This window comes from Entelurus aequoreus, linkage group LG04, assembly GCF_033978785.1.
Source record: "Entelurus aequoreus isolate RoL-2023_Sb linkage group LG04, RoL_Eaeq_v1.1, whole genome shotgun sequence".
In the NCBI taxonomy this organism is placed as follows: domain Eukaryota; kingdom Metazoa; phylum Chordata; class Actinopteri; order Syngnathiformes; family Syngnathidae; genus Entelurus; species Entelurus aequoreus.
Genome location: NC_084734.1, coordinates 48,638,517 through 48,652,960, shown reverse-complemented (window position 1 = coordinate 48,652,960; position 14,444 = coordinate 48,638,517). Strand labels below are relative to the sequence as shown.

At 42.5% G+C, this 14,444-nt stretch overlaps 1 protein-coding gene across 2 annotated transcripts in view; it reads left to right on the top strand.

The window, feature by feature from the left end:
* nkain2 (sodium/potassium transporting ATPase interacting 2) overlaps positions 1 to 14,444 on the top strand; it is a 203,847-nt gene that overhangs the window by 160,723 nt on the left and 28,680 nt on the right. The gene's annotated exons all lie outside the window — the stretch shown is intronic.

Genomic DNA, 14,444 nt, shown 5'->3' with positions numbered 1-14,444 from the left:
CACACACACACACAGAGAGAGACACATTCATTGAATTTGTTACCTTCTTGAGACCTCCGAAAAATGCCTACCTCTTTAGGACCACCCTTTCCAGATATATAAAGATTTGTATTTACAACATTAATAATATATACATACTATGCAAATATAAAAAAGCTTGTTGTGAAAAATGAGTTGGAATTTCACAAGAACAAAGTCACAGTTCCACAAGAAAAACGTAGAATTTTGGCAGTATTATAATAAAAATCGTAATTTTACTCAACCCATCCATCCATCTTCTTCCGCTTATCCGAGGTCGGGTCGCGGGGGCAGCAGACTAAGCAGGGAAGCCTAGACTTTCCTCTCCCCAGCCACTTCGTCCAGCTCCTCCCGGGGGATCCCGAGGCGTTCCCAAGCCAGCCGGGAGACATAGTCTTCCCAATGTGTCCTGGGTCTTCCCCGTGGCCTCCTACCAGTCGGACGTGCCCTAAACACCTCCTAAGGGAGGCGTTCGGGTGGCATTCTGACCAGATTGCCGAACCACCTCATCTGGCTCCTCTCGATGTGGAGGAGCAGCGGCTTTACTTTGAGCTCCCTCCGGATGGCAGAGCTTCTTACCCTATCTCTAAGGGAGAGCCTCGCCACCCGGCGGTGGAAACTCATTTCGGCCGCTTGTACCCGTGATCTTGTCCTTTCGGTCATAACCCAAAGCTCATGACCATAGGTGAGGATGGGAACGTAGATCGACCGGTAAATTGAGAGCTTTGCCTTCCGGCTCAGCTCCTTCTTCACCACAACGGATCGATACAGCGTCCGCATTACTGAAGACGCCGCACCGATCGGCCTGTCGATCTCACGATCCACTCTTCCCTCACTCACTCCTAGGTACTTGAACTCCTCCACTTGGGGCAGGGTCTCCTCCCCAACCTGGACATGGCATTCCACCCTTTTCCGGGAGAGAACCATGGACTCGGACTTGGAGGTGCTGATTCTCATCCCAGTCGCTTCACACTCGGCTGCGAACCGATCCAGTGAGAGCTGAAGATCCTGGCCAGATGAAGCTATCAGGACCACATCATCTGCAAAAAGCAGAGACCTAATCCTGCAGCCACCAAACCAGATCCCCTCAACGCCTTGACGGCGCCTAGAAATTCTGTCCATAAAAGTTATGAACAGAATCGGTGACAAAGGGCAGCCTTGGCGGAGTCCAACCCTCACTGGAAACGTCCGACTTACTGCCGGCAATGCGAACCAAGCTCTGACACTGATCGGACAGGGAGCCGACCACCACAATCAGACAGTCCGATACCCCATACTCTCTGATCACTCTCCACAGGACTTCCCGAGGGACACGGTCGAATGCCTTCTCCAAGTCCACAAAGCACATGTAGACTGGTTGGGCAAACTCCCATGCACCCTCAAGGACCCTGCCGAGAGTATAGAGCTGTTCCACAGTTCCACGACCAGGACGAAAACCACACTGTTCCTCCTGAATTTGAGGTTCGACTATCCGGCGTAGCCTCCTCTCCAGTACACCTGAATATACCTTACCGGGAAGGCTGAGGAGTGTGATCCCACGATAGTTGGAACACACCCTCCGGTCTGCCAATCCAGAGGTACCGCCCCCAATGTCCACGCGATGCTGCAGAGTCTTGTCAACCAAGACAGCCCCACAGCATCCAGAGCCTTAAGGAATTCCGGGCGGATCTCATCCACCCCCGGGGCCTTGCCACTGAGGAGCTTTTTAACTACCTCAGCAACCTCAGCCCCAGAAATGGGAGAGCCCACCACAGATTCCCCAGGGACTGCTTCCTCATAGGAAGACGTGTTGGTGGGATTGTGGAGGTCTTCGAAGTATTCCCTCCATCGATCCACAACATTCGCAGTCGAGGTCAGCAGAACACCATCCGCACCATACACGGTGTTGACAGTGCACTGCTTCACCTTCCTGAGGCGGCGGATGGTGGTCCAGAATCGCTTCAAAGCTGTCCGGAAGTCGTTTTCCATGGCTTCCCCGAACTCCTCCCATGTCCGAGTTTTTGCCTCTGCGACCGCTGAAGCCGCACACCGCTTGGCATGTCGGTACCTGTCCGCTGCCTCCGGAGTCCTATGAGCCAAAAGAACCCGATAGGACTCCTTCTTCAGCTTGAGGGCATCCCTCACTGCCGGTGTCCACCAACGGGTTCTAGGATTACCGCCACGACAGGCATCAACTACCTTGCGGCCACAGCTCCAATCAGCCGCCTCGACAATAAAGGTGCGGAACATGGTCCACTCTGACTCAATGTCCAGCACCTCCCTCGTGACATGTTCAAAGTTCTTCCGGAGGTGGGAATTGAAACTCTCTCTGACAGGAGACTCTGCCAGACGTTCCCAGCAGACCCTCACAATGCGTTTGGGCCTGCCAGGTCTGTCCGGCATCCTCCCCCACCATCGCAGCCAACTCACCACCAGGTGGTGATCGGTAGAAAGCTCCGCCCCTCTCTTCACCCGAGTGTCCAAAACATGAGGCCGCAAATCCATTGACACAACTACAAAATCCGATCATGGACCTGCGGCCTAGGGTGTCCTGGTGCCAATTGCACATATTGACACCCTTATGTTTGAACATGGTGTTTGTTATGGACAATCTGTGACGAGCCCAAAAGTCCAATGACAAAACACCACTCGGGTTCAGATCCGGGCGGCCATTCTTCCCAATCACGCCTCTCCAGGTTTTCACTGTTCACAGTAGGACAAGGGAATCACCTGGGGGAGCACTTTCCAGTACTCCCTCAAGTGTATCCAAAAAGGGTGGGTACTCTGAACTACTGTTTGGTGCGTAAGCACAAACAATAGTCAGGACCCGTCCCCCCACCCGAAGACGGAGGGAGGCTACCCTCTCGTCCACTGGGTTGAACTCCAACATGCAGGCTTTGAGCCACGGGGCAACAAGAATTGCTACCCCAGCTCATCGCCTCTCACTGCGTGCAACGTCAGTGTGGAAGAGAGTCCAGCCCCTCTCGAGAGAACTGGTTCCAGAGCCCTTGCTGTGCGTCGAGGTGAGTCCGACTATATCCAGCCGGAACTTCTCTACCTAGCGCACTAGCTCAGGCTCCTTCCCCCCCCAGCGAGGTGACGTTCCACGTCCCAAGAGCTAGCTTATGTAGCCGAAGATCAGACCGCCAAGTGCCCTTTCTTTGGCTGCCGCCCAGCTCACAATGCACCCGACCTCTATGGCCCCTCCCATGAGTGATGAGCCCATTGGAGGGGGGACCCACGTTGCTTTTTCGGGATGTGCCCGGCCGGGCCCCATGGGGATAGGCCCGGCCACCAGGCGGAAAAATCTGAGTCCTTGTTGATGCATTCCCATAGAAGTCTTCGAGAAGTCTTCGAGCTGCTCTTTGTCTGATCCCTCACCTAGGACCTGTTTGTCTTGGGAGACCCTACGAGGGGGCATGAAAGCCCCCGGACAACATAGCTCCTAGGATCATTGGGACACGCAAACTCCTCTACCACGGTAAGGTGGCAGCTCAGAGAGGAGATTTTTACTCAACGCAAGTCAAAATATTACAAGAAAAACTGAACATTTGTGCAATATTATGATCAAAGTTGGAATTTTACTCAGTAACAATCGCAATTTTACAAGAAAAGCTTGTCATTTTACTGGACAAAAGTAACAATTTTATAAGAAAACTTAAAATTTTTGGCAATATTATAATAATAATCTGAATTATTACTTGGCAAAATAATGAAAAAAGTCATAATTTTACTCAAAAAATTTCACTATTTTACAAGAACAACAAACAAATGTGGTAATATTGTGATAAAAGTCGGAATTTTATATGACAAATGTCCCCATTTTGCATTCAAAAGTAATAATTTTACATAAAAAAGAGAAATTATTGCAATATTACAGAAACAGAAAGAATATGAGAAATTGTTCCCAATTTTATAAGGAAAAAGGTGACACTGTGAGAAAAAGTTACCGTATTTTTGGACTATAAGTCGCAGTTTTTTTCATAGTTTGGCCGGGGGTGCGACTTATATTCAGGAGCGACTTATGTGTGAAATGATTAACACATTACCGTAAAATATCAAATAATATTATTTAGCTCATTCACGTAAGAGACTAGACGTATAAGATTTCATGGGATTTAGCGAATAGGAGTGACAGATTGTTTAGTAAACGTATAGCATGTTCTATATGTTATAGTTATTTGAATGACTCTTACCATAATATGTTACGTTAACATACCAGGCACGTTCTCAGTTGGTTATTTATGCGTCATATAACTTACACTTATTCAGCCTGTTGTTCACTATTCTTTATATATTTTAAATTGCTTTTCAAATGTCTATTCTTGGTGTTGGGTTTTCCATCCATTTTGTACCGCTTGTCCCTTTCGGGGTTGCGGGGGGTGCTGGAGCCTATCTCAGCTGCATTCGGGCGGAAGGCGGGGTACACCCTGGACAAGTCGCCACCTCATCGCAGGGCCAACACAGATAGACAGACAACATTCACACTCACATTCACACACTAGGGACAATTTAGTGTTGCCAATCAACCTATCCCCAGGTGCATGTCTTTGGAGGTGGGAGGAAGCCGGAGTACCTGTAGGGAACCCACGCAGTCACAAGGAGAACATGCAAACTCCACACAGAAAGATCCAGAGCCCGGGATTGAACTCAGGACCTTCGTGTTGTGAATTTCCCCAAAAAATGCGACTTATACTCCAGTGCGACTTATATATGTTTTTTTTCCTTCTTTATTATGCATTTTCGGCTGGTGCGACTTATACTCCGGAGCGACTTATACTCCGAAAAATACGGTAATTTATTTTATTTTAAAAAAAATGTTTGTAATTGGTTTTTAATCTTCATTATCTATTTCAAGTTATTACAGTATGTCTCTATATACATATTTACTTTATTTATTAACTTTGGTCAAAGGGGGCGCATTTCAATTTCTTACACACACTTGTTATAACATATGTTGGCCTGAGGAGGAGCACTTCAAATTTTATATAAATGATAAATGGGTTATACTTGTATAGCGCTTTTCTACCTTCAAGGTAATCAAAGCGCTTTGACAGTATTTCCACATTCACCCATTCACACACACATTCACACACTGATGGCGGGAGCTGCCATGCAAGGCGTTAACCAGACACACACTTGTTATTTCATATGTTGACCAGAGGGGGAGCACTGTTAAAACCGACACACAGTCAATTTAAAAAATCCCTCCTTTTTGGGACCACCCTAATTTTGATAGATTTCACCACCAGGGGTGCAAATGAGACATTCTCTATTAGATGCAATGGTTTTCCATATTGGGACCATGATTTCAGTCTTAACTTGTTCACCGGCCCTAATATGGAAGGTACTTTTCCTTGTTAATGTCTCAAGAAGGGTAGAAATACAATATTATACATACACACACACACAGATCAGAAACCAGACATACCGATTTTTTTACACACACAATTACAAACACAGACACATAGATCGGAAGAAGGATGGGCAGATTTTTTACACATAAACACAAACAATCATGAATTTGTTACCTTCTTGAGACCTCCGAAAAATGCCTACCTCTTTAGGACCACCCTTTCTAGACATCATAGGGGAAAATGAAAGACATCACTGAACTTGGAAAAAAATCTATTTAAATGATATCACCTCAGATTTAAGATACACCGACATTCCCTATCAGATGCAATGGTTTGCCGTATTGGGACAAAGATATTGGTCCTAACTTGTTCACCGGTCCTCATATGTAAGGTACTTGTCCTTGTCGGTGTCTCAAGAAGGGTACAAATACAAGAACACCTGCACAACTTGTCGAAACAAGGTTTTGTATTAAAAATGCTTAGTAAGACGTGCTAGCATACAAGTCATACACATATCAATATGATCATTATCTATTGATTACAAAACATTGATATCTTTATAACATGTATGCTAGCATGTCTGACTGGGGATCTTAACCACAGCCACCAACAAGGTGTCCTGCTAGTTTGACATGATGCCATCGGAGTACAGTATGTAATAAAACAAAAGGAATGTCAGCTTGTGTTTTACATATTACATTATAAATCACACTCTCTAAAAGGATGTGTGTTACAACATATGTTTAATCCATGAATGTGTGGCGCTTTTCCTCCTTATCGTCGCTTCATCCTGCCTTGCTTTTGCTCTTCATCGTCTTCGGAGCAAAGGCACTGCATAAAATCAAGTCAGAGATGAAGCCATTTTTACTGGCACTCGCAGTCAATTCAAAAGGAATCTCATCGCCTCCGCATTTTGCAGCTAGGCTCATTCATTTGCGAGGTGTATGTTTCCGTGTGTGCGTGCGCGCATGTGTGAGTGCGCGCATGTGTGTGTGTGTATGTGTAAAGAAGATGCCGTTTAATGCTGCCGCCAAGCTACTCCAGTCCACATCATGAAAAGGAATGATGTTGTTTATGATTAATCAGGCATTTTGACTGTCTAAATGAAGTGTTAGGTGGAATACGTGAAGTATGTGATGAGTCGTGCTTGAAATAGTCTATGTACATGTACATGGATGTGTGTGTGTGTGTGTCAGCTCTAAAGTCAATGCACCATCATCACCCCAGGCAGTGAGTTTAGCTAAAGCGTAGTTTAGATCAATAAGCGTCCTGCTCAGCAATAAATGCTGCATGACAGCCAATAAAGGAGACATCCATATTCACACGTAATACATCACAGTGTCCTCATTCAACTTATGATCGATCTTAGGTTCAAGCTCAGGACATGCCTTTTTTCCAGTCGGAGTATTTTACATTCAAATGTTATGTTTGTGTTTATTTGCAGAGCATAGGATTAGCCAGCATTACAGAAAGAGACTTATTATTATTATTATCAAACAGAGTCTTATCCCCACGGAAGCCTCCCCTGTTGAAATCTTCACCAATTAATCTTGTGTTCATGGGCTGTAAAAGCCACAGTGATAAAAAAAAAAAAATAGTTACAGTAAGAAAGTACGGGCCGAGGAACTTCCAATTGAGCATGGTCGGTGCAAGGCGTGCTTAGTGGGGGCTCTGTGGAAATGTGACCTCCTTAATAGTTTGACACTTACTAATTCCAGCCGTCAACTCTACCATACTTTTTGCTGACCTGTCGTGTGTAGTTTCTTTTTTGTGGATTGCGCCTGCGAATTCCGTGATGTCTGACCGAGAGAAATACGACAAGCCAGGCCGCTCCAGGTCTCGTGCTGGCCGCTCCAGGCCACATCCAGATCCCATGAAGGAGTCGGTCATAGACTCGGGCCCTTGTAATTGGATAAGTCAGAAGATGGAAGAAATGCGAGCCGACATCCTCGACAATCTTAAATCCGTTGCCAGAGGAGAAATAGCGGTTGTTATGGAACCATTCAAGAGTATTCTCTCATCCTATGGCGGAGCCATCACTGGCCTGGAGTTCATGCTAACGTTAATGCTAGCGAGCGCCGCACTGACATCAACAAGCTAAATGTCACAGTTGATCTCCTCTCTAAAAAAATGCGATGATCTAGAGGGCCGCTCGAGGTGCAATAATATCTGGGTGGTGGGCCTTCCTGAAGGATGTGAGGGCCCCGGTGTGACTGAGTTCACTGCTTATTTGTTACAAATAATATCTCTCTTAGATAACTTGTATTCCACCTCTTAAAACCCAGGCACTTATAAGGAAAGGCTCTCTCTACAGGCAGAACTTGATGTCCTTGCGACCGTCTGTGCTACTGAACAAATACTTTGTTCAGTTGTATGAACAAATACTTTGTTCAGTTTTATGAACATGGCGGCAAAGCTGGTAAACTATTAGCTCATCAACTGCACAAGATATCAGCATCCCATTGTATTCCGCGGATTTAATCCGATTCATGTATAGTGATGATCTTGAGATCAATAATGTATTTAGTAATCTCTATGCATCCCTCTACTCATTTTCTCATTGTTCTACCCTTGAGTTTAATATTTTTTGCCAGTCTGGACATTTCCTTGGTTGATCAGTCTGCTCCGGTAGAGTTAGAGAGAAAAATTACTGCTGCAGAATTAAATGTTGCAGCGTTATCACTACAAAATGGAAAATACCTCTGACCAGATCGCTATCCTCACAATTATTTTCAAAAAATATTGGCATAATCCAGCCCCCCTATTATTAGACATCTACAATTAATCGTTTGAATCTGTTCGCCTCCTGCAAACGCTCAACCAAGCTTCAATTTCTCTTTTCTTGAAAAAAGGAAAGGACCCTTTGTCCTTCACTTCGTATCGCCCAAGTAGTCTGTGAAATGTGGACATTAAATTATTATCCAAACTGCTGGCTTCATGTATGGATACTATTCTCCTTTCTATTATTATTGCGGATCAAACTGGGTTAATTCAGAATAGGCACTCCTTTTATAATCTTTGACTTATTTTCAAAACATTGTATAATATGCCTGCTCTTAGCATTAAAGAGGCAGTGATATATATGGATGCTGAAAAGGCATTTGACCAAGTGGAGTGGAATTGTCTATTTTATGTCCTGGAGAGATTTGGCATTGGCAATAGATTTATTTTCATGGATTAAGCTCCAATTATCATCTCGTGAAGCCTCGGTCAGGACAAATAATATTAAATCTGAATATTTTCGCCTTTACCGTTCCACACGGCAGGGCAGCCCCCTGAGCCCATTGCTTTTTGCTCTTGTAATTGAGCCTCTCTCAATAGCGCTTCGTACAAACCTGCTTATTATGGTGACATGTAGACACAATGTGCAGGTGAAAGTCTCTCTCTATGCAGATGACTTTCTACATGTCCCGGACATCTCCGTCTCGTTCCCAGCTGCCTTAAGTAGTACTCTCTAAGCTGCTGTACTTATGTCTGGCTACAAATTGAACTTGGGTAAAAGTCAAATATTTACTATAAATTCTGCTGCTAAGAAATATCCTCGGCACAATTTTGTCTTTAAAATTGCCTCACAAAGTTTTACATATTTGGGCATCCAGGTCACATATACACTTGCAGAGCTTTATAAAGCCAACTTTGTTCCACTGTTGTCCAGAATCCAGGGAGATTTTGATCGCTCGTTGTTACTTAATTTATTTACAGTAGCCCGTGTCAACTCTGTTGAAATGAATGTACTTCTATGATTTTCATATTTGTTCCAGTGTATACCACTTTTTCTCCCTCACTCCTTCTTTCGTAAAGTAGATGGTCAGATTTAAAATTTCATTTGGAATAAAAAGACACACAGGTTATGTAAACAATATTTACAGAAACATAAATCATTAGGAGGATTAGCACTACTTATGTTTTACTACTGGGCCACCGACATTACAATTCTTAAATATAGGCTGCAATATGAAGCCTTTGATCCCCCTCCATTATGGAAGCTAACTCAACTAAACCAGTATCCTTTAGGGCTCTGGTTCACTCTCCTTTCCACTCTTCTACTTCCGCTTTTACGAAAAATCCAATTGTAAAATCCTCATTCAGAATTTAGGTTCAGTTTAAGTGCTATTTTGGCTTATAGACTATTTCTAGTCTTGCACCCATCACTGCTAATCATGCTTTCCCTCCATCTCTTGTCGATAGTGCCTTTTTAAGATGGTCAAGTCTGGGGATCAACAGCAATAAAGATTCATACATTGACAAGATTTTAGCCTCTTTCCAGCAACTTTAAGATTAATTGTCACTTCCTAATCAACACTTTTTTTTAGATATCTACAGAGCTGAAGTTTTGTTCGTAATGCTTTTCCCAGGTATCCAAACTTACCAAGGTTTTAGGTTTTAGATACTTTTTTGACACCACTTCCGACTTTAAAAGGATCATTTAAATATATTTACAATCAAATTTTTAATTTACGCCTAGAATCTCTGAATTCAATTAAGTCACTTTAGCAGGGTGACTTATGAGTGACCCTATCTGAGGAGGGGTTTTTTTTGATTGATTGAAACTTTTATTAGTAGATTGCACAGTGCAGTACATATTCCGTACAATTGACCACTAAATGGTAACACCCGAATAAGTTTTTCAACTTGTTTTAAGTCGTAAATTGATTCAGGATACAGATATATACTATCATCATAATACAGTCATCACACAAGATAATCATCAGAGTATATACATTGATTTATTTACATTATTTACAATCCGGGGTGTGGGATGTGTGTGGGGGGGGTGTAGGTTTGGTTAATATCAACACTTCAGTCATCAACAATTGCATCATCAGAGAAATGGACGTTCTTTTAGTGCGGTTTTGAAGGAGGATAGATATGCCCTTTATTTTACACCTGTAGGGAGTGCATTCCATATTGATGTGGCATAGAAAGAGAATGATTTAAGACCTTTGTTAGATCGGAATCTGGGTTTAATGTGGTTAGTGGAGCTCCCCCTGGTGTTGTGGTTATGGCGGTCATTTACGTTAAGGAAGTAGTTTGACACCTGTAGACGCTGCCTCTCTCCTTCCTCCCTCTCTCTCTCTCTTTGCGGCGAGCTCCTCACGTCCGGGATTCACACAGACATCTGCAGTCGCTGCCGGCACCTTAAGTGTCCTTTCCCTCCCGTTCAATCTTGACAAAGTCTGGGTTTGTTTACATCTGTCAAATAAAAACTTTTAAAAAGAAACAACTAGAAAACACCGGAGAGCAGCGGCAGCTTATCGCGCCAGCGTTCATCCAAACAGAAACCGGAAATTGACACATTTGACAAAGTGCTGTAGAATAATAATTGAAAAAAAGTTTCATCTACGGATTAATATTTACGTCCAGCCAGATGATGGAAGCTTTTGTAGTGTGCATACACACACTACATCACCATGGCGACAAAAACTGCCTTTTCAAACTTAAAGTGTTATCTTTTTCTCAGATTTCAATGACAGTCACAAGTGGCGTCACGGCAAAGTCTGCCTCATTTGTAATGAGTCTGCCTTCATCACAAATTTAAAGTTAAAGTACCACTGATAGTCACACACACACTAGGTGTGATGAAATTACCCTCTGCATTTGACCCATTCCCTTGTTCCACCCCCTGGGAGGTGAGGGGAGCAGTGAGCAGCAGCGATGGCCGCATTTAGGAATCTTTTTGTTGATTTAACCCCCAATTCCAACTCTTGATGCTGAGTGCCAAGCAAGGAGGTAATGTGAGGTAATGGTTCCCATTTTTATAGTCTTTTGTATGACTCGGCCGGGGTTTGAACTCACGACCTACCGATCTCAGGGCAGACACAAGGCCACTGAGCTGGCTAAACAACTTAACCACGTTTGCTTGATTTACCGTGATGAGCTTGTCCGCAGGCTGGATGGGAGAATACGAGTAAAAGAAACGTGCGTAATTTAAAACACTTAAGCGCAAACGGGAGAATAGGGCCCTTATCATGGTCATCTCTGGAACTCATTACCAGCGATAAACTAGGGAATTACTGTATAGATGTACTGGCAGCACAAGGGATCAAGTAGCGGTACCATGCTCAAGGTGGAATGGTAACTTTTACCTTTGAATCGATATGGTACCAATTCATAGTACCTGGAAATCAATACCTGTACACCAGTGTACCAATGTTCAGTACATTTGTGTGTGTTTGTGGTAATACATTTTTATTTAAAAATTAATAATAATGATAATATCTTATATATATATATATATTTTTTTTTAATTTATTTTTTTTTTTTCCAATGTAATACTTAACAGTAAGCGAATGATAATAACTCTTGTTTTCTTCTAAGTATAATTTACAAGTATTGCTTTCAGTTTGTAGTCAGGAAGTAATCTTTTCCATTAAGTTGAATGTGCCAGTCTTGTCTTTTGTTGAGTCCTACAATATGTGTACACTGCAAGTATTTTACTTACGGTACTTCATTTCTGCTGTGTGATTGTAACGTGCAATTTAGTTGTAGTTTTCATTAGCACTTTTAGAAGTGTCAATGCTAATCAGTAGCATGTGTATGGCATATCTAATGTAAATTATCATTGAGGTAGCGCATTTTAAAGTGGAGCCTCACTTTTAAATAAGTTATAGCAGACATGCTTGCTTTGTTGACATTAAAAATTACAACATTACCTTGAAACAGTCCTCTATTGTGCCTGTTTGGCTGCCAAGTACTTCAGTCTGCAACTGGACATGACGTCACGTGCAACAAAAGTATCAAAATATGGCACTGTTTGATTTTACATGAATTAGTATCCGGTAGTACCGACAAAATTTGGTAGGTGCCTATTAAAGTATCAAATTTGGTACACATCCCTACGCACAAGTGTTGTCCGCACTAGGAGAGCTGCGGTTCATTGAGTGGCATATTGACACTTTAGCTACAATGTGGACATGTTCACTGTGAGGTGTACTCACTTGTATTGCTAAAAAAGTACACCATACTACTTGTGTTTTGACAGTAAATATATACTGTAATACAAGCTGTACATTGACTCCTCTAAAGTACATCCAAGTTTCCTTTCTATAGTATTGACTTTTGATATTTTTCATACACAAAGTTAGCTTCCGTGTATGTCTATCTATTATTCATCAAAGTTTTAAAGCCCAACGAGGCGTCACAACTTCACTAGGCTCATAAATGTCTCAAAAATAATCTCTACCAAGAAAAAACATTTTGTCAAAGTATTTTTCCATTATGCTACAGTAATTCACTGTTTTGATAAGCCTTTATACTAGTAGATGTGTCACCTAAACCTACTTTGGAGGATTACACTGTATCTGAAGCAAATCATCCCAGCTAATGCAGCGTCCTGTATTCTACCAAACATGGACTATCATTTTTGACAAGTTTGGGGTCTGAACCAGGATTAGAAGTTGCACAGTAACTCACGATATTACCGCAATATTTTGTAACCAATTTGAATAGAATCAGCGTTTATACTTGTGGAAAACCAGCTACTGTATATTATTTTGAATTTTAAATATTCACTATTCAGTGTTTCCCAAAGGACTGCAATCTATTGGTGGCGGTGGGATCGCATAAATTGCTATGATGCATATGCATGTCATTTTTATGGATGCTGTGGTAGACAAAGTGAGCTCCAGTACATGCTAACATTGCATGTTATTATTGTAGGTTAGCAACAAAAACATAGCTATGTGAGATGCATGCTAACATTGCATTTGGACATCATACTGGGTTAGCAACACTAGCATAATTATTGAACCTACATGCTAACATTGCATTTGGACATCATACTGGGTTAGCAACACTAGCATAATTATTGAAGCTACATGCTAACATTACAATCCAACATCATGTTAGTTTAGCACCACTAGTATGGCTTGACAGTTGGCAAAGAACATGGCGCTGTTTCAAGACGTGTAGCAGTTTTAAGATGTGTAGCAAAGCCCAACCAAGAACATTATGAGGGGTTGTTCAAGCACCTCTTCTCTCAAAGTAAAGCAAACACGTAAGGAAGATTATGGATTTTTGTTGCATTTGTTGTTCATAAACAGACTTTAGAGATGTACTGTATATAATCGATATTAGCACACTTTCGCATAATAGATAATTTTTAAGAATCCAAAACGCTTGCGACAAAACGGCTCATATTATTTTCTCCTGAAATCATTTTGTGGATGGATTGTAGCCTCCTTGAAGCTCCTGAAATAGCTCGATAACGCAGAGTCTGAACAATAAGCACGGCCGAGTCGGGGAAATGGGCCTCGGGTGTGAAAGCTAATGCTCGCTGAGGGTCCTCATGAAGACTTGCTGAGGAAGCTAATTAGTCTGATGATTATTCGTGTATGGCTGACTGACTTGCTGTAATCGCACCGATTCCAATCAACACTTGAACACACACAAGCTCAGGGGGACGGGCGTTGTGTTGTTTGTGTGTCAGAAAGCCGCCTGGGACAACTCAACTTCAGTGTGAGTCAGCAGGAAGAATCTCTCATAAAGAATCCCCCAAAAGGCGGAAGGAAATCTGCCGGTGGCGGCGTTGATTGTCGGAAAAATTATCCAGAATTTTGCTATCCAAGGACACTGCTGACAGTTGAAAGATTAGCGCTTGTCCTGTTGTGTTTCATAATCACACAAGCTGATGAATACGTGATTATGGATTATTGGATATGTGAGCACTCAGAGGATAAAATGAATGAAAAGTTGCACGATGAGGAATACTTTGACCAGAAATTAACTGATTAAATGTTCAACGTTTTATAAGAAATTAGAAATGTGCAATTATCAATAATTGTTAGAATTGATCTTGAGGTTGGTTTTGGTTCTTTGTGGTTATGTCGTGTTGTTCAATTCTTACTTTGAGGCCTGAAACACAAAAGAATATGTTTTATGGTAGCAACTAGGGGTGTCCTGATCTATTATGGATATCGACTGTCAGTCCAATAAGAAAAAACAAGTATTGGATGGTATCAGCTTGCATGTAAAATGTGAGATATAATGTCCAATACAAGCAGTCCTGCAGCGTGTTTACTTGTGCAAAGCTGGACAGACAGTTAACATTTAAATGCCCTCCAATAAGCACACAAGTCTGCTCTTTTCTTA